Source organism: Saimiri boliviensis, chromosome 5, assembly GCF_048565385.1.
Source record: "Saimiri boliviensis isolate mSaiBol1 chromosome 5, mSaiBol1.pri, whole genome shotgun sequence".
In the NCBI taxonomy this organism is placed as follows: domain Eukaryota; kingdom Metazoa; phylum Chordata; class Mammalia; order Primates; family Cebidae; genus Saimiri; species Saimiri boliviensis.
This window is the reverse complement of record NC_133453.1, coordinates 2,889,099-2,914,129: the sequence shown is the minus strand read 5'-3', so window position 1 is coordinate 2,914,129 and position 25,031 is coordinate 2,889,099. Positions and strand designations below refer to the sequence as shown.

General features: G+C 53.9%; 1 protein-coding gene across 1 annotated transcript in view; it reads left to right on the top strand.

Annotated features, from left to right (window-relative positions):
• Positions 1-23,339, top strand: part of TWIST2 (twist family bHLH transcription factor 2) — a 68,506-nt gene extending 45,167 nt beyond the window's left edge. Inside the window, exon 2 of the mRNA XM_003936759.4 lies at positions 22,651-23,339. The gene's annotated coding sequence lies outside the window, so the exon portion shown is untranslated. The remainder of the gene's footprint in view (positions 1-22,650) is intronic.
• The last annotated feature ends 1,692 nt before the right edge of the window (positions 23,340-25,031 follow it).

Below are 25,031 nucleotides of genomic sequence, written 5' to 3'. Positions count from 1 at the left end.
TGAATTCTTCTCTTTGAAGAATTCAGCACGGTCTGCTGCCTTGTTTTCAGAGTCCTGTCTCCAGCTCGGGCTTTGCCGAAGCTTTTTTCTCTCTCCTCACTTTCATCCTTCTTATTTGATTGCAAGGCAGTGTTTTGTTTGAAAGCAGATTCAACCTGAGTTCTTTAAAAGGGCACAGAACATCTGCATCACATCTATTTATTGACAAAGCTTGATTAAAGCCGACCTAGGAGGGAGGTGGATTTCTGGACCAAGGATTGAAAATAGATGGCTGGATTCCCTCTAAACAAGGACTTGGACATCACTGTCTGTATTCATGGGGTCTGTATTAGAAAAAGAAATTACTCTAGGATGTTGAGATGAAGTTTAAATGGTAATTCCATGCCATTGAAGGGCGGGATGATTCCCACTGACGGAGTCATAGCCCCTGATTTCGTCAGAAGTACTGTAGCAAGCATTTGGAGACTTCAGTTAGCTGACAGCTTGCATAATAACTGGGAAGCCTGGTTCAGGATCCCTAGATCTTAGCTCTGCCTCATTGCAACTAAAAGTAGTCATTTCTGGCTTTCAAACTCAGGAATATTGTTGCAATTCATGAAAAAATAAATGGGAATATTTGGGAAAAGACACAGCTATGCCCGTCACATGTGCGTGTACAATTCCCACAAATGATGGCCCAGGCGGATTCTAGCAGAGGAGGAAACTGGAGATGTCTTTGGACACACATGTGGTTGAAAATGTTCTCTTAAAAACATTCCAGTGCCATCCTTGACCACATCCTAGCCACACATTTCAAGGGTGGCAGCAGGTTCCATAGGGCAGGAGGTGGCCATGCCTGGACCCAGCAGAGGATGCCTGGAGGCAATCTTAGAAGTCCAGCCTGGAAGACTAGCCATGTCTGATTGGACTGTCATTCAGTTCCCCGAATTACACTGACTTCCGAATCGTGGACTAGTTAAGAGCCCTGTGAGTGTAAAATCTCCACCCTCAAACCATGAATTCAGTAAACAATGACTCAGGCAGACTTGGGACAAAGATGAGCCTTCTTAGAGAAGCAGTGGGTGTATAAGTGTGTCGTATGTATATATGGTACATATATTCATATATACATACACATATATACACTTGTATACCATATGTACATAGACTATAGATGGTGTGTGTATAAATATGTGTGCACCAGATAGCTAAATACCTGAGGCCCTGAAGCCACTTGGCAGTGGCCAGCTGCTGACTCTCCCCCAACCATTGCTGTGTTTCTTGGTTCTACAGCAGAGCTCTGAGGTACTCTGCACATGAGAGATATTTGTTGTCGAGTTGTCTCATCTCAAAGAAACTTACATTTGTATCTATTCCTTTGTAGTTACGTGAGTTATCTAAGTTGCAGTGAATAGTCTTGTAGAGCCCCAGTGCGGGCGTGATGCGGAGGGAGTGGGATTCCGCCTGTCACAGGCTGCTGGCAGCATTTGCACATGACTGCTCCGACGCTCTGACACTCAGTGCGTTCATCACAGATTTCTTACTGTTAAGTGAGTGCCTACTACGTGTCCTTCCACTTGCAGGGCAGGTAGTAGATGAGAAACGGATTGCCAAGGATGACATGTAAGCATAAGAACCCTCCTGTCCTCGAGGGTGCCCGGCTGGCTGGAGAGGAGAGCTGCCTGGCGTGGAGGCTGCCCAGCCCGGCCTGTGCCCTCACAGAGGTCCTGGGGAGCGCACGTGGGCCCGGGGAGGCTGCTCCCAGGGCTTAGTTTCAAGGAGAGCTGTGTGGAGGATACATTCTTAAAGAGACCCCTGGAGAGCAAGGTTCACCTGGGGCAGTGGAGCATCTGGGAGCAAAGGCCCACACTGGCCTCTGTACACGGCCAGGGAGGCGACAGTGCCAGGGGTGCCACCGAGCCAGGAGCCCGCTGGAAAAGGTCAGCCAGGCCACCTGTCACCTGCTTGTGGCCACTCCAGCCTGTATCCCCACAGCCTCTGATCACTGCTCTGTGAAGGACCAGCACAGTGAGAGCACACTCTGACCTGGGCAGGGCAGGCATCCTCCAGGGCCTGGGTGGAAGTCCGGCACCTCCCATTGTGTGTGAAGGCGTCCTCAGCTTAGGAGACGGTCGCTGAGAGCCCGTGATTACACAAGACTCATAAAAAAGATGGAATGCATTCTATATCCACACAATCCAGGTAATCCTTCCCCACTGAGGGCTTTTGTTCCAGAAGTATGACCAGGCACGTGTGTGCATGCGCAGCAGACTCAGTCATGTCATTTTCTAGTTCTGGAAGAATTCACTGTTTAGGAGAATACAGAATATTCAAAAACACGTGGAAAATAAAACAAACGCCATAAGGCTTGTTTGAGCGTGCTACAGTTTATAGGTAGGGAGTTTTATTGCAGGAATGTGGAATTTTTAAAAATGGAGTGATCATGAGCATATTTCTGTATCTCTTTACTTGATCCTTGAGCCCACAAGTCTTCTGGGGCAGGGGGATTAGTCTCTAAACTCTTGCATCAAAGGCAGCCCGAGGAGCCTCTGGCGGGGGGCGTGCTCTCCCAGGGTCTGCCCCTCCCACATGGAAGTTGTTCCGCCCACCACCATCACGAACAGCCCCGAGACCCTTGATTCTTTCCGGTTCTCAGATACCACGGTGTATTGCCACCTGCAAACCGGGACCTGGCCAGTTGTGTGTGGGCTGCTGTGACTCTGTGCACCGCCACGCCTGTTCTCGGACCCTCGAGGTTCTGCGCGGCCCCGCTCTCAGTTCTGCAGCTCACGCGCCACGTTCTGACGGAGGACGTCGGTTAGATCTGTGGGTCATGACATTAGCGTCCGAATCTCAAAAATGACATGTCAGGGATTGTAGCTCTTTGTTAGAGTCTGATGGAGGAGACCTCAAACACGTTTTCCAGAACCGTCCCCAGCTCCAGGTGCTCTTAGGATCAGCGAGGCAACCTTGAGCCTATCGGGAGCGTTTGGACTCCTGGTAAACCTCCCTCAGCAGACAGCGGAGCTGTGCTTGTCAACAGCCTCCAGGCCCGGCACCCCTGCCGCACCGGTGGGGACAGCGCCGGTCCTGGCTGATGACTGGCCGAGCACCTGCGTGTCCTCCCAGAAGCAGCCTGGGGCTTGGCCGGCGTGGTCTGTTCCTCACGCTGGTCTGCATTTCGGCCTGGACCTTGTCTCTCCGTGTGCTGTCCTGAGGCCTGCGGGCTCCCAGGTGTCTGTGCTCTGGCGTGGGGGGAGCTGGAGGGAGGGAGGACAGTCTGGCAAACGTCCTTCCCCGGCAGATGCAGGAGGCGTGCGAGCAGGGGGATGGCTTTCCTCAGGCGGAGGCCGAGGTCCTGAAAGGCAGGTGGGGGTCTGCAGGCAAGAAGGCGTGGGGGTTCGAGGATCGGGGTCACCCTCAGCCGGCCGACAGCACCCTCACCCTGGGAGCTGGACGCTGGGAAGACAGAGGCGTGCACGTTTTCCAGGCTTGAGTCCAAAAACCCTGCTGTTCTCCGTGTCTCTGCTGCCTTCCTCTGTTTGCCGCTCGAGACCCAAGTGCTGGGTCTGGAATCTGCAGGGATGTGTTTCTGTGTGAATGAGCAGCCACTGAGAGCAGCGGGATCGGGCTGTGCAGGACAGGCTGTATTCACGCACCTGGCCAAGGCGGGACCCAAGGCCGGACCACTGACATTTAACCCTGGAGTTGTCCACGGAGCTGCTGACCACTTAGCCCTTCCTCTTCAGCTCGTGGTTGCTGCTGAGCCGTGTGGGTTCTGTGTTCTCTGTTACGTGCGGGTGTGTGAGCCGTGCGGGTTCTGTGTTCTCTGTTACGTGCGGGTGTGTGAGCCATGCGGGTTCTGTGTTCTGTTACATGTGGGTGTGTGAGCCGTGCGGGTTCTGTGTTCTCTGTTACGTGCGGGTGTGTGAGCTGTGCGGGTTCTGTGTTCTCTGTTACGTGCGGGTGTGTGAGCCATGCGGGTTCTGTGTTCTGTTACATGTGGGTGTGTAAGCCGTGCGGGTTCTGTGTTCTCTGTTACGTGCGGGTGTGTGAGCCGTGCGGGTTCTGTGTTCTCTGTTATGTGCAGGTGTGTGGGCTGAAACCCACCTACAGCAGCTACTCACACCTGCCTTGGGGACGCTTACTTTATGGGGTGGTTGCCAGGCAACCACCAGAAGGGTCAGTTCTGCCCCAGGACTCTGCAGGTGAGACTCCGGCTCACCCCACAGAGGAACACAGACACCTGAGAGCCCACAGGCCTCACGACAGCACAGGAGGAAACAGAAGTCCAGGTGGAAATGCAGACCGCACGAGGAAGAGGCCACGGCCTGGGCGGACGAGGGCTGTGCCGTGCGTTACGTGTGAGAAGACGCACAGGTGCTCGGCCGGTCACCAGCCAGTACGGTCCCCAATCGCCTGTCCAGCCTGGGCTGTTCACTCACCCCACCCTGGCCCTGAGATTTACTTTTTCCCTCTAATTTTTTTTTTTTTGGAGATGGAGTCTTGCTTTGTTGCCCGAGCTAGAGTGCAGTGGCATGATCTCAGCTCACTGCAAACTCCACTTCCTGGATTCAAGCAATTCTCCTGCCTCAGCCTCCCGAGTAGCTGGGACTACAGGTGCCTGCCACCATGCTGCTATTTTTTTTATGTTAGTAGGAGCAGAATTTCATCATGTTGCCCAGGCTGATCTTGAACTCCTGAGCTCAGGCAATCCAGCGGCCTTGGCCTCCCTAAGTGCGAGGATTACCAGTGTAAGCCACCGTGCCCGGCCTTCTAATACGTTTTTCCAGCCACCACTACAGGCCTCTACTAGCTGATTTTACCTTAACTGAGGCCCTAGGTCTTCAACACTTCGTGTGTGCTCGCTGATTTCTTAATATGATGTGTTTCTCAACAGAGATCAGTTTTATTCCTGTGGTGCGGAGGTTTGAGAATCTGAAATGGGCTAAAAGTAACTGAGTCCAGAGATCAGTTTTATTCCTGTGGCGTGGAAGGTTGAGAGTTTGAAATGGGCTAAAGTAACTGAGCCCAGGGAAGCAAAAGGCCTGTCCTTGCTGCAGAAACCACATCCCCAGCTGCTGCCCCAGAGATGCCAATTCTGCAGGCCTGACAGCGCCTCTGTCACACCTTCCACTGAAATCTGAGTTCCCAGGGATTCCTGGGAGCCGGCGTTGAATTATGGTAGGATTCTTCCTGCTCCTTAGGTTTTTGTATTCTTCTGAATATAGGTGAACAGGTGTAAAAAATTTCAAAAATAGCTTATGTTTTCTGAGGCATTTGACAAAAAGACTGTCCAATAAAACAGAATTTAGTATAGTTACTTTTGTAACAGTTTCACATTTTAAAAATGGCCTCGTTTTTCAAGATGAGTTTCAAGAACTGAAAGCCGGCCCTCGTCACAGACATGGCTTATGGTCAGAGTTGTTTAATTATTCAGGACAGTTTTATATCCGCCATTTAAACACCGATCAAGGGAGCTCGTCCCGGAATTCTCCGGCTGCACTTTCCAGGCTCTGCACCGCCCAGAAGCACAGACCGTGCCTTGCATCTCTGAAAACAGGCCCCGGAGTCTGGACACCTGGGTTTCAGCCCAGCACTGTCCGTCTGCTCTCCGAGCAGAGTGGCTTCCTGCCTCTCGGAGCCTGTGGACACGGGAGAAGCAATGGCATGAGATGCTTGAGGTCCTTCAGCCGAATCCCAGACATACACTGTGGGTCCTGACACTCAGGGAGGGCCGCGTGCTGGCTGCTGTCAGTTGCAGCTTCTGGCACATTCACCGTCCCACCAAATGTGTGGAAGATTCTTCCCAAGGAACGCCGACTCCCTGGCCTTCGCGACAGCCTGCACCCGGCTGAGCCTGCCCTTCTGAAGTCCTGCACCCCGGCGACCTTTCTGACACCCGGTCCTACTGCCAGCAGGATGTGGTGCCCACCAGCCCTCCCTCAACACCCACCTAGTGTCAGTTTACACCTGGCCCTGCTTCTCCTACCAGATGCCTCTTCCCAGCCTCCCCCTCTGCTTGCCCCTAAAAATATCTGCTTCCCCCGCTTCTGCCATGGATGGGGGCATAGATCAGGAATCTGAGCCCATCTTTGGAATCCAGAGGCCTGGGTTCAAATCCTAACAAAGCAAGCATCTCAGGCTCTGTGCTGATGTCTCCTGTCTCCAAGGGGAGAATAAAGTTGGCTTCAGTCTGGAGAACCTGCCTCCGAAGCCCCCACCCTCTTCTGGGATTCCCGGGGTGTCCCTTTCCTGAGTCAACTTGCCCTTCAGGATCCCAGCAGCTTCACACAGCTGGCACAGGTCTCGCTGCCCTGAGAAAACTCCTTCTCTCTAGGTCCGAGTCTAGTTTCTGGATCAGGATGCACCCAGCCACCCAGGCTGGGCCCCTTAACCGCCCCTTGCCAGCCCCACACTCAGCCGGTCAACATGTCTGCTGGATGGCCCCTTCCTGCTCCTCCAGCACAGCTGCTATTTCCATGTGGCCCTGGCTTCCTTCTGAGCCACCGGGGCAGCTGCCCTGCCCAGGCCCGACCTCAGGGTCCATCCCCTGCCAGCCAGCGCCACCTCTGGCAGGCAGATCTGATGGTGTCTGTGGCCCCCACACCTTTCCTGGCCTCCCTGTTGCCTTATGGAGTCCTGCCAATTCCTGCCCCTTCCTCAGAATCAGTGCTGTCTATACCCCAGAATCCCTCCCCCGCCCTCCTGGCTGTGCCTCCCATCTCTGCCTGTGCCCACAAGGCCCTTCACCCCTCTCAAGGGACTGACCTCCTTGAAGACCTGGCTGCAATCCCGAATTCTGTGACAAGCTCTCCAAATCCTCAGTAACATAATTGTCACCTCCTCTGTGTGTTGAGTATGTGCCTTTTAATCTCTTTATTACAATGTTACATTTGCAGTGATTACCTGTGTTTATATTTATATTTCATAGCAAGATGGTTGCATACCCTTTATTATAGCTTATCATTACATTTTTGTGATAGTGATTTGTTCTGTTGCTTGTCTCCCCAAATGAACTGTGAGCTGGCTGAGGGGGGCCTGGTCCTCTCCGTCTTCACTTGCCAGCGTCGCGCAGCGTGCCCGACACCGGCAGCCCTGCTGGCCATAGTTTCTTAGCTGCTGCCGCTGCTGTTGCTGGGGGGCTGTGTCTTCAGATATTCACGTGTTCTCTCAAAAGACGTTTGCTAAGTTCCTGCCCCTGGTGTGGACAGTGTGTCAGTGCTGTGGATACAAAGGTATTTCTAGCCCAGGGCTGAGCCAACCTGCATTCTGGGTGAGATTGGCACCCACCTGGTGTCTTGGGATGTCAGGCCCTCCCCACCTTCCTGTGGCCCTGGTCTCTCCGTGTCTGGAAAGACACTGCTTGGCCAGATGGCCTCCAGAGGGGCCTCCAGCACCACCAGCTGGAAACAGGGCCTGCAGGGCGCCTTGTGTTCCACTCACAGGTTTTATTTGGAGACTGAATTTAGTAGCATCTGGAGAAGCTGCACCTCACAGGTTGAAGGGGTTCCTGGACTTCAAGGCCCAGGTACTGGGAGAGGTGGGATGTTCTCCTGCCACCTGGCTCCTTGCGGCTGGCCAGCCCTCGCTGCCTCTGAAGGTTGGGAGGGGTCCCTTTGCAGGGCTCCTGGGAAGAGGAAGAGGGTAGGGCAGATCCTGAGGGATGGATCAGAACCTGCAGCCGCAGCCCCAGCAGAGCCAGCCCTCGAGAGCCTGGGGGTCTCCAGGTGGCCAGGGGGCAGCTCTGCAGGGTGGCCTCTCCGGCAGGGATGCTGGGGGCTCCAAGCAGGCAGCCGGCCTGGCCCACTGCGGGCAAGCTCGCCCTCTCCCCTGGTTTTCTCAGGCTGACTCCTCCTTGCCAGACAGGCCATTCCAAGCATAGTCAGCCTGAGTCCCTGCCGCCAAGCCCAAGCTGAGGGAGAGAGACAGCCTGGCTTCCAGCTGGCGTGAAGTCCTTGCTCCCCTGGAGGAGCCAGGCCAGGCCAATAGCCACTGGGAGCCGCAGCACTGTAAATACGGCCATTCCCACATTCCCAGCAGGATTCCTCCTTCTCAGGCAGTAGGCAAGCCGGGGTCACAGGCATGAGTCATGGAGCTGGGAGGGGGCGGGGATCCGGAAGACTGGCCCGGCGCGGCCCGCCGTCCTCACCCGACTTCGCCCTGCCCACTGGCCCTACAGACCCTGACGGTGAATGCCCCACACGTGAGGCATCCAGAACCCACCTGCAGTGCCGCCCAAGCAGAGAGGGATGCAGAGAAAGCAGGAGACGTCCGTAGCATGGGGGCAAACAGGCCACTGTCCCCAGGGCCACCAGGCCGCGCTGGAGTAGCAGGCACCCTGCAGTGCCCCATTTCCAGCCCGCGGTGCTGGAAGTCCCTCTGGAGGCCGTCTGGCCGAGCGGTGTCCTTTCAGAGATGGTGGGACCTGGACCACAGAAAGCTGGGGTGGGGTCTGACGTGTCCCAAGTTGCCAGCTGGTGCCTGGTATCAGGCTGCCTGCCACCTGGCCACGTTCTGAGCCACTTGTCCCGAAAATCCCTGAGGTCCCGTAAGAGCTCAGAGCAGGCAGTGCCTGCTGCATTTCTCTGTGACCAGCAGACACCCATCAATCCTCTGAGGGTCCTAGGAATGTTGGGGTGTAGGTGGGGGAATCTCACCATGCGATCATTCCTGGGAAAGCCCGACACTCCAGAGGGGAGTGGGGCCAGCCCCTGCCACACACACATATGCTCTGGGACTTTATTCTGGCCCATTTATTTGAGTACTGTGGGCAGGTGGTGGCCTCCTCGTCGCTCACTGGCCTGCTAGAATCACATGGCAGAGGCTTCCGCTCGGAGCCTGCAGTCAGACCAGAGGGTCCTGCTGGTCACTGTCCCGGCTTCGGTGTGGAGAAAGGTAGGCACGCCCCAGCGGGAGGGAGGTGCGCGCGAAGGGGTGAGGGGCCCTGGCAGAGCCATTCCGGGGAACAAATTAATCTCAGAAGTCCAGTTATTTCTTGATTTCCATTTGCTTCCAAGAGAGGCTAGAGCGTGCTTTCCCTCCCTTCCCTCCTGGCCTCACCATCATCGCATAGAAATATTCACCAAATCCTCCAACGCCCGTTTGAATGTTGCAGTCAGCGACGGTGTCCCTGCCTCCCTCCGGCCACACTCCTCCCTGGGTTGTAGACACTGACTCTGGACAGTCCCGTGGCGGGACTAAGGGAGGGGGTAAGCATCTGCTGCTTCCCTTAGAACTTTGTCCTTTGAGTGCCCCCTGCCCCCGTGTCCCCCAGGCTTCCAGGGTCCACTCACAGCTGGAGGAGGCACAGAGCTGGCCAGGAGCGAGGGAGCCTGACCCCCAAGGAGACCTGCTTTTTTTCCAAGTGGGCCCCTTTTGTCCCCTTCCCCTTACAGGGCCACTGGTTTCCTGACGCGCTGGGTCCCACCAACCCAGGCCACCCTGGCGCCTGGCTCCCTAGTGACAGGTGGCTTTTCCTGCTCAGGGCCAGCCTTGGGCTCAGCTGCTCAGCCTCCGAGTCCCCATGCCCTGCCTAGAGCTCGCTGCGCAGATCAGGTGTGGAAGGAGACGTCACACTCTCTGCCCTGCAAACAGCTCTCTGAATTTCCTCCCGGTCTCTGGACAAGGCACGTGTCAGAAAGAGAGCACTGAGGAGGCGGCTCCGGTGAAGGTGGCCAGCTTCGTGCTGGCACTGCCCACTCCAGCCTGGACTGGCAGCAAGCTGGAAGCCTCCCTGGAGCCATCTGGCCCTTGGTTGCCAATGGCGTCTTTGAACCCTTACCCGGATGGAACAAGGAAATTCATTTGGCGGAGCGGGAGTGACTTCTGAGAATCCCTACGCGGCCTGCTGCTGGCACCCCGACGCCTGCCCATCGGGTGGGTGATCACCGAGGCGGGGTCCACAGGGCCGGGGTCGGCCTGGGTGCACAGCTGTGTCCCCTGAGTGTCCGGCCTGCCCCCGGCCCTCCTGCCTGCCTGGGACTGTCATAAGAGGGCCGGAGGCTGTGTCGGGACCCTCGGGAGGAGCTCAGCCGGGGGACTGGGTCTCAGGGCCCGGGTGCTGGGGGTGGGGTGAGCCCCGAGCAGGGAGCGTCTTGCCTCTAACCAGCTGTGTGACATAGTGTGGCCCAGCCTCAGGTGACCTCTCTGAACAGGGCTGAGTTGTCACAGGCGGTGAATGGCAAGCCCGGATGTGTTCAGCCTCGTCTTCCCGCCCGGAAAGCATCTTAGAAGAGCTGGAGACCGGGTCAAAGTGCAGACGCTGGCTCTGAGGCCCGGGCCTGCATCTCCGAAAGCTCCCCGGGGAATGGGGCTGTTGCTGCCTGGGGCCACCTCTGGGAAGCAAGAACTTAGAATGCCCGTGAGGACACGGTGGTTGCAGAGGTCGCCGGGGTCTGTTGCACTGGGACAAAAGGGCAGGTCCTGCTAGCTGCGGCGGAGACACAGCTCAGGGTGGGCGCAGTGTGGGCGAGGCTCCTGGCACAGCTGCCCCGAGGGCCTGGCCCCTGAGGTGGGGGTGCGTGCCTGGCGGTGGTGGAGAAGACACCCGTGTCGGCCCAGCCTTCCAGTCCTGCCCTCGGGCTGAGGGCTCTGAGGCTTCTGTTGGGGTGGGGGCTGGACGGGCGAATCCCTGGACGGAGGCCCAGGGAGAAGTGGGCAGAGGGTCCCATTCCTTGCGTCTTGTGGCCTTTCTCTCTGCCGAGCTCGCTGGGCCACGGCTTTGTTACTTGGAAGCCTGTGGGCAGGCAGCTCTGACGCTGGCTCCTGGTGGGCCCCGTGGCACTGTGTGCAGGCTGGGCAATGTCACCGGTGATTCCTTCCCTCCGTGGCATGTGCGTGGGTCAGAAGGTGGGCGGAGGCTGCCATCTGTGCCCTGCCGCCCTCCAGTGTCTGGCCTGGCACGGCCCAGCGTTCCTGGCCTCTGCTGTCAGTGTTCACAGCCCCCGTCCATCTGTCTGGGGAGCCGCGTGCCTGCTGGCCATGGGAAGCACGGTCCCTGCATTCCTGAGGCTTCAGCCCCTGGTTTCTCTTTGGTCTCTTTATTGTAGTTCTTCTTTCAACAAATGTTTAGTGAGCACCTACTATGTGCCAGGAGCTGTTTTAGAACCAGCTGGGGAAGAAAACAGCTCCTTACCTCCTGGTGCTCCTGTGGGTGACACACGTGCTGACCATTGATAGGACAGGCAAGGCCAAGCCTTTCAGGTGAAGCAGCTCATCAAGTCTCACAGCACTGACTCGGCAGGTCCTATTGTGACCCCCATTTGTGGGTTTTGCAGAGGAGGAGACTGAGAGTTAGAGACATGAAGCCACTTGCCCAAGGCTGCAGCACAGAGTGGCCGCTGGGCTTCAACCGGGGCCCGGCTCCGGGCGTATCTCAGGGAGAGCTCAGGAAACCTGGCCCTGGAATTGCACACACACCTCTCTGTACCCATCCAGGCAAGCCCTCACCGTCCCTGATTTCTGTTGCTTTCCCAGCGGTAACGTTCTACATTCTTGGAATAAACGCCTCTTGGCCATCTGGAATTGATTCTTTTTTTTTTTTTTTAGGCAGAGTTTTGCTCTTGTTGCCCAGGCTGGAGTGCAATGGCGCGATCTCGGCTCACCGCAACCTCTGCCTCCTGGGCTCAGGCAATTCTCCTGCCTCAGCCTCCTGAGTAGCTGGGATTACAGGCACGCGCCACCATGCCCAGCTAATTTTTGTATTTTTAGTAGAGACGGGGTTTCACCATGTTGACCAGGATGGTCTCGATCTCTTGACCTCATGATCCACCCGCCTCGGCCTCCCAAAGTGCTGGGATTACAGGCGTGAGCCACCGCGCCCGGCCATGGAATTGATTCTTTAAATACCCGACTTGACTTGATTTGCTAATGTCTTGGGATTTTTTTGCATTTAGATTCACGGGCAGCAACGCTCTGGCCTTTGCTTCTGATGCTGCCAGGACAGGTGTCCAAACTGTGGTGACTTCTCATGGGGGATGCTGGGTGTGCGTGGGTGCAGAGGGTGCATGGGAAATCTCTGTGCCTTCCCTCTTAATTTGCTGTGAACCAGAAACTGCTCTAAAAAAATAAAGTCTTTAAAAATAAAGAAAGAAGTACATGTAAATAAATAATAAAATGGGAAGTGTTCCTTCATCTTTAAATTCTGGAATAGTTTACTATAGATGGGAATTGTCTGTTCATTGAAAGTTCTATTAATCCTCTTACAGAACAAGCGGGCTTGTTATTCTTCGTGGTGTAGATACAGACCTTTGCTAACCTGGCCCAGGTGCCTGATGGTTAGCGATATATTTGGGTTTCCTGCTTTTTCTTGGGTGAGTTTGGTAACTCAGACGGCATGAGAATTAAGAGTATTCGCAAATCCAAGTGCTGGATGTCAGTCTGGCTGCTGCTGCTGTCCTTGTCTGTCATGTGACTGAGCAGACAGAAGCTCGCCGTGACCGGGGACCCACAAAGGTGCCCAGTGTGGCCAGCAGTTCCAGGGCTTGTGCACGCCCTGGATTCCTGCCTCCACTGGACGGTGGGCCTCTCACAGTTTTCCTTACAGCCATTTCCTTCTCCCCAACATTCTACTTTGTTTTGCACTGGGGGGTTAGTGCATCATCTGTTGTGGTACTTCTAGAGACAGAAGCCCCAGGGACACCTTTCCTTTGGAAGGAGTGGCATTTCCCGGGAGCCGCTGCTGAGCGGGACGCATTCTGTGCCCGTGTCGCTGGCGCACGTTTCTCTTGCTCTCCCGCCTGGTCCCTGAATTCTCTGGGTATGGACTTTCGGGTCTGCCCGTTCTTTCCATCCACACGGTGGACATTCTGGGAGTGTCACTGAGTGGGGGTGGTGAGCTCGTGGGAAGCCACCGTGTGGCTGCTGGTGGTCTAGGTCTGGAAGCTGCAGGAGGTTACCCCGCTCTTAGAGGCCAGAGATTTCTTTGTGATTCAGCTCGGTCACCGTGTTCTCAGTTTTCCTTCCTGGAACCTGGTGTTCCCTTTTAATCTGAAGACTATCCTGAATGCGGAGACACGCTCCTCTGCCGTGTTTTCATGATTGCTTCTGCCCATCCCCTCCCCTCCACCTTCATTTTTTTTGAGATGGAGTCTTGCTCTGTTGCCCAGGCTGGAGTGCAGTGGTGCACCCTCGGCTCACTGTAACCTCCGCCTCCCAGGTTCAAGCGTTCTCATGCCTCAGCCTCCGGAGTAGCTGGGATTACAGTTGCATGCCAACCATCCTGGCTAATTTTTGTAATTTTGGTCGAGCCAGCATTTCACCATGTTGGCCAGGCAGGTCTCAAACTCCAGACCTCAAGTGATCCGCCCGTCTCGACCTCCCAAAGTGCTGGGATTGCAGGCGTGAACCACTCTGCCCAACCTCCTTCGCTTTTCGCTCAGCGTGCCGGGAGACTTCCAGGAGCGCTCTCTGATTTATTCATTTTTTTCACTTTAAAACATTTTAAGATTTCTCCTTCTATTCATTTTGTTGTTTCCAGCAGTCCTTGTTTTGTTTTCCTCGTGGTTCCTTTTTACGAAGCAGACGATTCTGGTTTCATCCAGGCTCCTCCCCAGAAGGTGAATTCTGCCGCCTGAGGCTTGGCTCCCTGTTCGCGGCCCCCTGCCAGGTGTTCAGCCTGGAGGAGCCCCGCGTGGCCCCTGGGTCCCTGAGGCGTCTCCTTGTCTGCTGTGCACCCACACTGCCAGGAGCTCTCACCGACACACTGAGCTGGTTCCATTCCTCTGGCTGACTCGGGGTGGCTGAGGTGGGTGTCCGCAGGGCAGGAGGCTGTGTCCAGACTCAGCGGAAGACAGAGAGCCCCCACCACAAGACTGTGCCCACCTGGCAGTCAGGAGGAGAGGACTGGCCTTGTGGGGTGGCCAGGACCCGTTGAGACCCGTGGGGGTGGCTGGCAGCTGGGACTTGTCCATGTCTGTGAACTGTGCTGTGACCTCAGCCTGGCACATTCCCCAGCCCAAGCAGCTGGAAGTCCAGGGTTGAGTGTGTGGTAGGGGAGGGAGAAGAGATGGGGGTGGGAGCACACTGCCAAGTGGCAGCCCCTTTCCTGTGAACTGCGCAATGCCAGGGTCCTGTGGAGGCAAAGGCTCCGCCACTGTGATGCTGAGGGCTGCCCTGGCCATCGGCTCCGTAGCCCATCATGGCCGCAGCCATCACTTCTGTGGCCGGATTCTGACCCCTAATCCTCACTTTTGCCCCTCCAGGATCCCCCGGCAGAACCTCAGGGGTGTATGTGATGGGGTGTTTGTGTGTGGGAGAGATATATGGGTATGTGTGATGTGGAGTATGTGTGTGTGTGGTTTGTGTGAATTGGGGGGAGTGTGTGATGTGGGCTGTGTATGATGGGTGTGGGTGTGATATGGGGTATGTGTGATATAGTGTGTGATGTGTGTGTGGTGTGGGGTGTATGTGGTGTGGCGTGTGTGTGAATTGAAGTGTGTGTGATGATGTGTGTGTGAGAGAGAATGGGGTATGTGTGATGTGGAGTGTGTGTGTGTGATGTGTGTGTGGAGTTTGTGTGAATTGGGGTGTGTGTGTGAATTGAGGTGTGTGTGATGTAAGGAGTGTGTGTGATGTAGGGTATGTATGGAAATTGGTGTGTGTGTGTGTGTTATTGGTGTTTGTGTGAATCAGAGTGTGTGTGATGTATGTATGTGGTGTGGGGCTTATGTTAATTGGTGTGTGTGTGTGATGTGATATGTGCGATATGGGATATATGTGAATTGGGGTGTGTGTGTGGGTGTGTGTGTGATGTTTAGTGTGTCCGTGGTGTGGGGTGTAGATGTGGTGTGTTGTGTGATGGTGTGGTGTGTGTGATGTAGGTGTGGATGTAGTGTGTGGGGTGTGTGTGTGGTGTGTGCATGTGTGTGATGGGTTCGTGTGTAATGTGAGGTGTGTGTGATGTAAGGTGTGGGTGTGATGTGGGATATGTGATGTAGGCTGTGTGTGATGTGGGGTGTGTGTGATGGGTGTGTGTGTGATGTATTTGTGTGATGTGGGGTGTGTGTGATGGGTGTGATGGGTGTGTGTGTGATGTAGTGTGTGTGTGATGTGGGGTGTGTGTCATGTGTGTGATGGGTGTGTGTGTGATACGTGATGTAGTGTGCGTGATGTGGGATGTGTGTGATGTGTGATGTAGTGTGTGTGATGTGGGGTGTGTGTGATGGATGTGTGTGTGATGTGGAGTGTGTGCGATGGGTGTGTGTGTGATGTGTGATGTGTGATATAGTGTATGTGATGTGAGTGTGTGTCTAATGTGATGTGTGTGTGATGCAGGGTATGTGTGTGGTGTGGGGTGTGTGCATGTGTCTGTGCGTGTTCGTTGGTGTGCTGTCTGACTGGAGGAGACTTCACACGTGCGCTCCTCCTCCCCTCTTCTCCACCACGCTGGTTTTGACCAACAGTGTCCGTGGTTCTTCGCCCTTCCCTTTCTGCTGTCGAGTCTACCTGCACTTTCGAAAGTTCTCAGGGTCTTCCCTGTGTCCTGGCCGTTTACAAACATGCTGCTTCTGCGCTGCCAGATTTCTCGGATTCATTTCAGCTTTTTCAACAACGAGCAGAATTCCTGGCACATGACAGATGCTCGAATATGTTGCAGGAATGGAAGGAAGAAAGGGAGGAAAGAAAAAAGGAAGGAAGGGGGAAGGAAGGAAGGGAAAATGAATGAATTGGTGAAAGGACAAATGGATAAAAGGAAGGATGGCTAGATGAGTGGATGGGTGGAGGGAATGAAGGATGGATGATGGATCAATGAATGAATGGATGGATAGAAGGATGGTTGGAAGGCAAGAAGGATGGAAGGAAGAATGGATGGATGGAAGGAAGAATGGATGGATGGATGGAAGGATGGATGGATGGATGGAAGGAAGAATGGATGGATGGATGGAAGGATGGATGGATGGATGAAAGGATAGATGGATGGATGGAAGGAAGGATGGATGGATGGAAGGATGGATGGATGGATGGATGGAAGGATGGATGGATGGAAGGATGGATGGATGGATGGATGGAAGGATGGGTGGGTGGATGGATGGATGGATGGAAGGATGGATGGATGATGGAAGGATAGAAGGATGGATGGATGAAAGGATAGATGGATGGATAAATGGAAGGATTGATGGAAGGAAGGATGGATGGAAGGAGGGATGGATGGATGGATGGATGGAGGGTTGGATGGATGGAAGGATGGATGGATGAATGCATGGATGGAGGGATGGATGGATGGATGATGGAAGGATGGATGGATGGATGATGGAAGGATAGAAGGATGGATGGATGGAAGGATAGATGGAAGGATGGATGGATAGAAGGTTGGAAGGATGGATGGCTGGATGACGGAAGGATAGATGGAAGGATGCATGAAAGGATGGATGGATGGGTGGATGGATGAATGGATGGAAGGATAGATGGAAAGATGAATGGATGGATGGAAGGATGGAAGGATGGGTGAAAGGATGGAAGGAAGGAAGGAAGGAAGGAAAGAAGGACAGATGGTAGGTGGGTGGCTGGAGATGGATAAATGGCCTTAGAGTAAAACCTCTCTCCCTTGACCTGCCCCTGTCTCTCTTGACCTTTTCCTTAATGCTTCTCACCCTTTGTTAGGCCTTGGGGATAGACAGTTGAATGGGGTCCTTCACCTGCTCTTTGGGGCCCTGGGGCTGGTGTGGAAGAGAAAACTGAGGCACTCTCTTGGTCCTGCCACAGCTCTGCAGCCCCACCCCCCACTCCTGGGCCAGGGAGGCAGACACAGGGAGGGAGCTGCACACAGGACATATGCACACAGTTCCAGGTGGCCTGTGTATGCAGGAGGCGCTCCCCAGCCCCAGATGTTTTACATTTGTTGCAGAGAACTCGGCCCATGTCAGCAGACATGGCTGGGGTCAGGGTGACATTAAGGGGGCCAGACCTGGAGGCTCTCGGTCAAGAAGACTAATGGACCTGCCGCTCCTTTCTGCCTGAGCCTGGGTCCCCTCGGGCATGTGAAGCAAACCCTGAAACCCACCACTGGCCAGGGGACGGTCCCTGTCATTTTTGGCTTTTCATGGATGATACGGTATTTCCCCTTGGAGCGCTGGTTCAGCTCATATATCAAAAGCTGTGGTAATTATTTCCTCCCACCGAGGAAGGCTTCCATTTAGCTTTCTCTACCCGCCCCCCTTATTAATTATCTAATTACAACCACATTCTCCAAGAGAGAGCAGTCTTTGACTTTCTGCCCAGTACCACTTAAAAAGGCTTAAATATTTGGAGTGCTCTGAACTTTGAAAAAGTGTGTGTGTGTGTATGTGTGTGTGTGTGTGTGTCTGTGTGTGTGTGTGTGTGTGTGTGTGTGTGTGTGTATGTTTAAAGGTTTCTGGAATTCTCGAGGATGTAGGCTGGTGTGGTGAATCCCGGGACTGGGGATTGGGAGAGGGCTGGGGGTGAGGGAGCGGGACCATATGACCCCCGGACACTGCTGTGTAGTGTCAGACACTCACGCACACAGGGACACACACAGACCCACTCACACAGAGGCACACGCCCACACAGACACTTGCACACTGACACTCCCCAGGGACACACACAGACCCAATCACATGGATGCACACAATCACATTGACACACATGGACCCACTCACAAGGATGTATACACACAATCATGCACACTAGTACTTCCACGGGAAAACATTCACATGATGCACACACACACATGCACACAGACACACACATGATCCACACAGACACACACACACACATGATCCACATGGGCACACACACACATGATCCACACGGACACATACACACACATGATCCACACGGACACACACACGGACCAACTTATATGGATTCTCATGCTCACACACAAAATTTATACAGCTTGCACATAAACACTCACTCACAGTTCTTGACATTCTTTCATACTCAACTCGCACTCACACTAGTGGGCACACTCACACAGACACAGGCACGTATGTCACCGAGGACCACATCACACGTCCCTCCAGCTTCCAAACGTGCCTTCCACATTCTCTCCCAGTGCCCGGGGCCTCCCTGGGTCTCCTTCCCTGTGGCAGAATCCTCAATCTTGGCGGCCGCCTTGGGAAGCCCATGCCAGCCTCTCCGCTGACACCCACCACACCCAGCCCCTTGGGGGGAGGAGGGTCTCATTGCGCTGCTTTGCCCCTTGGCTCAGGGGGGCTCTCCATGAATTCTCACTGGACATACTCACCTACCGTGGGCTCTGCAAGTCAACGAGCTTTTCTCATGTTTGTGCAACAGGCATGGCAGTGACACACGGGCACCAAAGGTCCCAGTGGCTCAGGGCCAGTCTGCAGCGATCCCTGCTAGAGCTCGGGTCTCCCGGCAGGCCAGCACCAGCTTGGGAGCTGCTGTAGGCTGGCCTGGGTGTGTGGTGGAAGCGGCCCTGGGGCGCGGCTTGGGGCACACCTGTGTGCACCACATCCCTGACCAGAGCTGATGCCACTTGCATGTCCCCTGCCCTGTGGGCCCCACTACGGTGCCTCAAGACCTTGGGCTCATGAGCCCACATCTCTGTGCAGCCTGAGTCTCATACGCTGGCCCGGCCACCTCCCAGCACCTTCTCTATGAGCTCAGTGGGCACAGAGGACAGCGCGGGGTTGGGGTCCCCACACTGGCTTTCTGGAGGACCTGGGCTTCCCTCCTGTCTGTGTCTCCTCCCCCTGCAGGTGGGAACAAGGCTCTGGGTAGCGCCCGCGCGGGTTCTTTCCCAAGGCGCTCGGGACGGCCAGTCGCAGCCTAGAGCCGCACCAGGCCTGGCACAGCCACACCAAGCCTGGCACAGCCCAGGTTGACCGGGCCACGAGTGTGCTTAAGTCACTTGTGTGGCACGAAGGGAACTTGAGGGACTGGAAGAATTGTGGGCCTTGATCACAGTGGCGGGTGCAAGAAGCAATACACATGATGAAACTGCAAGAGGTATACATACGCCACACACACACACCACACACACATACAAACACACACAATACACAAAAACACACAAACACTCCACATACCCACGTATACACACAAACACACACCACACAGACATACCACACACTACACACATACCCCACACTGTACATACGCACCACATACACACACAGCACACATATAAACACACTGCACCCCACATACAAACACACACCACATACACCACACACACACACTGTGACACACAAACATACCACACACTATACACACCCCCACATTGTACATACACATCACATACACATACAGTCACATACAACACACAGACACACCATACCCCCACAAACACACACACAAACACACACCACATACACCACACACCAAACATAACACACACTACACACTGTACATCACACACACATCACACACACATCAACACACATCACACACACACACCACACCCCCACATACACCACACACCAAACACACACACTACACACACTACACACTGTACATACACATCACATACACACACACAAACACACCACGCCCCCACATACACACACAAAAACACACACCACATATACATACCACAGACTACACACACACTACACACCGTACATACACACCACATACACACACATATCACACTCCTCACATAGAAATTCACACCACATACACCATACAAACGTACCACACACACATACACAGATAGACCACATACACATGTATAACATACTATACACGTTACCCACTATATACTATACATACATACCCCACACACATACACATGCCACACTGAACACACATACCACACACAAAATACCACATCCCCTACACACACCATGTAACCATGCACCACACATACCACACACTACACACAACCCACACTGTACACACACACCACATGCACACACACATTCTACACACACAAACACACCACACACCCACATACACACAGAAACACAAATCACATACACTACACACCACACAAACATACCACACACTACACACAGCCAACACATTACACAAACATACCACATACATAAATACAGACAACATACCATACACACTACACGATATGCCACACATACATACCCCATACCACACACACACACACACACACACCCCACACTGTACATACATACCACACACACACACGCCACACTGTAGGTACATACCAAACACACACACACCACACTGTACATGCATACCACACACACCCCCACAAGAGTGACGTGTGAATAAGCTCTTGACCCATACTGGTACCAGATGTCTGGGTGTGATGTGGTGACACCATCGTATGTGTGCTATATAATGTGTAGTGTGTATGGTATGTTGTCTGTGTGGATGTGGATGTGGTACGTGCAGTGTGTGGAGTGTCCTGTGTGTTTGTGGTATGTGGTGTGTATTTGTGTATGTAGGGGCGTGGTGTGGTTGTGTGTGCAATATGTGAGTATATGTATGTACAGTGTATGTGTGTAGTGTGTGGTATATTTGTGTACTGTGTGGTGTATGTAGTGTGTGTTTGTGTGTATGTGGGTGTGTGTTTGTGTGTGGTATGTGTATATGTTGTGTATGTACAGTATGGGGTGTGAGTAGTGTGTGCTATATTTGTGTGGTATGTGGTGTATGTACTGTGTGATATGATTGTGTGGTGCATGTTTGTGTGTGTATCTGGAGGTGTGGTGTGTGTGTGGTGGGTGTATATAGTGTGTACAGTATGGGGTGTGTGTAGTGTTTGGTATGTTTGTGTGGTGTGGTGTGTGTGTGTATGTGGGGGTGTGGTGTGTTTGTGTGTTGTGTGTAGTGTGTATTTGTGTGTGTACGTGGCAGTGTGGTGCGTTTGTGTGTGTGGTTTGTATATGTGGTGTGTATGTACAGTATGGGGTGTGTGTAGTGTATGGGTTTTTTTGTGGTATGTGGTGTGTGTAACATGTGGCATGCTTGTCTTGTGTGTGGTGTGTGTGCATGTATGTGTATGTGAGGTGTGTGTAGTGTGTGGTATGTTTGTGTGGTGTGTGTGTATATGGGAGTGTGGTGTAACTGTGTGTGGTATGTGTATGTACAATGTGTGGTGTGTGTAGTGTGTGGAACGTTTGTAGGGTGTGTGGTGTGTGTTTGTGTATGAATGCGTATGTGGAGGTGTGGTGTGTTTATGTGTGTGATATGTGTATGTGGTGTGTATGCAGAGTGTGGGATGTGTGTAGTGTGTGATATGTTTGTGTGGTGTGTGATGTGTATAATGCATGGTATGTTTGTGTGTGTGGTATGCGTAAGTGGTGTGTATGTACAGTGTGTGGTGTGTGTAGTATGTGGGATGTTTGTGTGGTGTGTGGTGTGTGTGTACAGTGTGTGGTGTGTGGTATGTTTGTGTGGTGTGTGACGTGTGTGTGTGTATATGGGGGTGTGGTGTGGTGTGTGTGGTATGTGTATGTGGTGTATATGTGTACAGTGTGTGATGTGTGGTATGTTTGTGTGGTGTGTGGTGTGTGTGGTGTGTGTATGTGGTGTGTGGGTACAGTGTGTGGTGTGTGGTATGTTTGTGTGGTGTGTGACGTGTGTGTGTGTGTATATGGGGGTGTGGTGTGGCGTGTGTGGTATGTGTATGTGGTGTATATGTGTACAGTGTGTGATGTGTGGTATGTTTGTGTGGTGTGTGGTGTGTGTGGTGTGTGTATGTGGTGTGTGGGTACAGTGTGTGGTGTGTGGTATGTTTGTGTGGTGTGTGACGTGTGTGTGTGTGTGTGTATGGGGGTGTGGTGTGGTGTGTGTGGTATGTGTATGTGGTGTATATGTGTACAGTGTGTGATGTGTGGTATGTTTGTGTGATGTGTGATGTATGTGTGTATGTGTATACGGTGGTGTGGTGTGATGTGTGTGGTATGTGTATGTGGTTTATATGTGTATAGTGTGTGGTGTGTGGTATGTTTGTGTGGTGTGTGGTGTGTGTGTGTATGTGGAGGTGTGGTGTGTGTATGTGATGTGTGTGTACAGTGTGTGGTGTGTGGTATGTTTGTGTGGTGTGTGGTGTGTGTGTGCGGTGTGTAGTGTGTGGTATGCTTGTGTTGTGTGTGATGTGTGTGTGCAGTGTGTGTAGCATGTGCTATGTTTGTGTGGTGTGTGGTGTGTGCTTGTGTAGTGTGTGTTTGTGGGTGTGGTATGTGTGGAAGCTGGGTGAAAGGCACATGGAACACCTCTATGTTGTTTTTGCAGCTTCCTATGAATCTGTAACAGTTTCAAAAGCACAAATCTGAGAGCAAGAACCGCCCTCGGCCGCTGCCCCCCGCGGCTGACCCATTTCTCTGCGTCCTGCTCCCTCCTCCCCTCTGCCCGAGACCCCACAGCGCCCTCAGGCCTGCCTGGGGCCCGAGCCTCTCGCGTCCCCGGGCAGCTTGTGCCAGGCGGCTCACCCACAGCCGGGCAGCACTTGCGGGCTGCGGAGCGCTGGCGGGGGAGCAGCCTCGGGATGGCGAGTGGAGAGAGGGCACTCGGGCGGGGAAGGGCGCTCTGGCCTTGGCCTGGACCCGCGGGCAGGGCTTGCAGCGGCCTGGGCTGGCCCGGCAGCAGTCGCTTGTGCAGTGTCTCTGGGGGGGCGGAGGAGCGCGAATAGAACAGAGCCAGCTCTCTCAGGGCCTGCCCCCTGTCCCACCCTGGCCAGCCTCGGGGCAGTCCGGGGACAACCCTGCCAGGTGCCACGCAAGGCAGCCGTAGCTCACGGTCCCCTTCTGTGTCTTCCAGGCTGCCCGTCGCGTCGGCGGCGCAAGTGGAATTGGGATGCGTTGGAGTCTGTAACTTCTGAAACCTGAACCACCTCAGGAGGCCCCCACCTCTGCCCTCCACCAGCGTTGAGAGAGGGGACAGCAGTGACATCGGAGAGAAGACCCGGGCTCCTATCCTCCCCCAGGACGGGCTCCAGATAGGAAGGGCGCTCCCAGCCCTCTTGCTGGTGACGTCGCCATGGCCATCCTGTCTCTGGATTTTTCTTCTGGGGTTTATGTTTGGGGGGAGGTTTATTCTTTCTGAAAATCTCTAGATTCAGGAACACATTTATGAGGATTTGGATTTTGAATTTGTATTTCCCTCTAAGTGCCTTTTTTAATGTATTTTTTTTAATAAAACAGGAATGCATTCTTGTACAATTCTGAGTAAACTGGACCAAGGCTCTCAGAAGAGGAACCTCGAGTTCCTTCCCCTCCCCCAAGCCTCTGCATGACAGTTGCAAGTCAGCCTGGAATTCTTATTTTCATGCCGCTTTTCTTCTTCTTTCTCCATGATTTGCTCGGCTAGCCATTTTTAAAAAGTATTTTCTGTTTCAGTGTATATGTTGCTTGTTTGTTTTATTTATTGAGATATTTTTACAAGCTAAGTGACTGCAGTGTGGCTGTGTATCCTGCTCCCCACCCAGGAAAAATAAAGACATCCGCGCAGCCCCGGTCTCTCCGTCTGTTATCTCCTTCACAGCTCGGGGCACAGCCTGAGATAGTCGCAACAGGTCTCAAGAATGACTGTTGTTTCACTTTTAAAGGGACGAGGAGGATGCGAGACATTTTATGCTGTGCACAGTTAATAGAAATTTCTAGAAACTACCAACTCTAACATGGTTGCCAGTGTGAACGGACCCGGGCCTGTGAGAGCAGAGGGGACCTCAGCCCTTTTCAAGTGCCTTGTCCTCTGCCGCTCCCCAGCAGCCTCAGCGCAAGAGACCCTTGCTCTCAAATCCACGCCCCACTCTGATACCAAAATGTGCCCGTCCTGTGTGCCACCCCCGCCCTGCTCTCCAAGGTCAGGGCCCGCCTTCCCAGCTGCTCACCCTGGGTGGCATTCCCTGCTCTTCCAGGCATGGCATTCATTTGTGCCACCACCTGCCCACTTCTCCCGAGTCACCGTCTGCTCCACATGCATCCATGCCATGTTGACCCTGAGCTCACCAGGTAGCCGGCTAAGGATGGAGCACTCGGGTGTGTGGGTCAGGTAGAAATCCTGCCCAGAAATCCCGCAGGGACCATGATCTGCCACCAGGGAGAGTCAGCCTGGGTCTGGCGCAGGGGAGCACCTCTGCATGAGGGCAAGGGCTCCATGCTCTGCTTGCTGCCTCCATACCATGTCAGCACCCATGGGCACGGGGTGGCGGGTGGCGCTTGTGGACTCCAGGGTGGGGGCTTACCGCTCTGGGGACTGTGAGTCACCAGGTCACTACCCTGAGCCACCAAAAGCATGTCTCCTGGGGGACACCTGGTACCGGGGTCTGCTGGGTGGAGCTGCCCACAAAGCAGTAGACACACAGAGCCTGCCCAGCTCCCAGACAGAGGTTCAGGGAGTGGGGGTCTCTCGTGGGATGGTGGTGGCCTGTGAGCCCTCATTTCCCACTCCCACCCTGCCCCCAGGTCCACCACAGCAAGGACAGGAGCTCTGGAAACGCCAGCATGACCTCAGCTTCCATCTGGCTCCGGTGGTAACCTTGATGCAGCACTGGCTTCCCCTGGGGCTGGCATCACTGGCACGGGTCTTGAAGGCCTGTCTAGGTGACAGACCCCTGCAGCACAAGCCCCAGGACCCACTGCACGCAACAAGCACACAGACACCCACATGCACACACCACACAGGCACACACCACACACATACATGCACACACACACATGCACATACCAAACATACACCTGCCCACACCACACACACACACCACACACACGCCCATACCACACACACACACCCCACACACGCACACCACACATATGCCCACACCACACATGCACACACTGTACACACACATGCCCATACCACACACACACCACACACATGCCTACACCACACACACCACACACACACCCACACACCACACACATACATGCCCACACCACACACACGCCCACACCACACAGGCACATATACAGACCACACAAGCACACAGATACACATGCATACATCACATAAGCACACAGCACACACACATATACACACACATGCACATACCACACATATGCATGCCCACACCACACACGCTCACACCACACAAGCACACATACACACCACAGAAACACACAGATACACATGTACACATCACATAAGCACACACCACACACATACACACACATGCACATACCACACATATGCATGCCCAC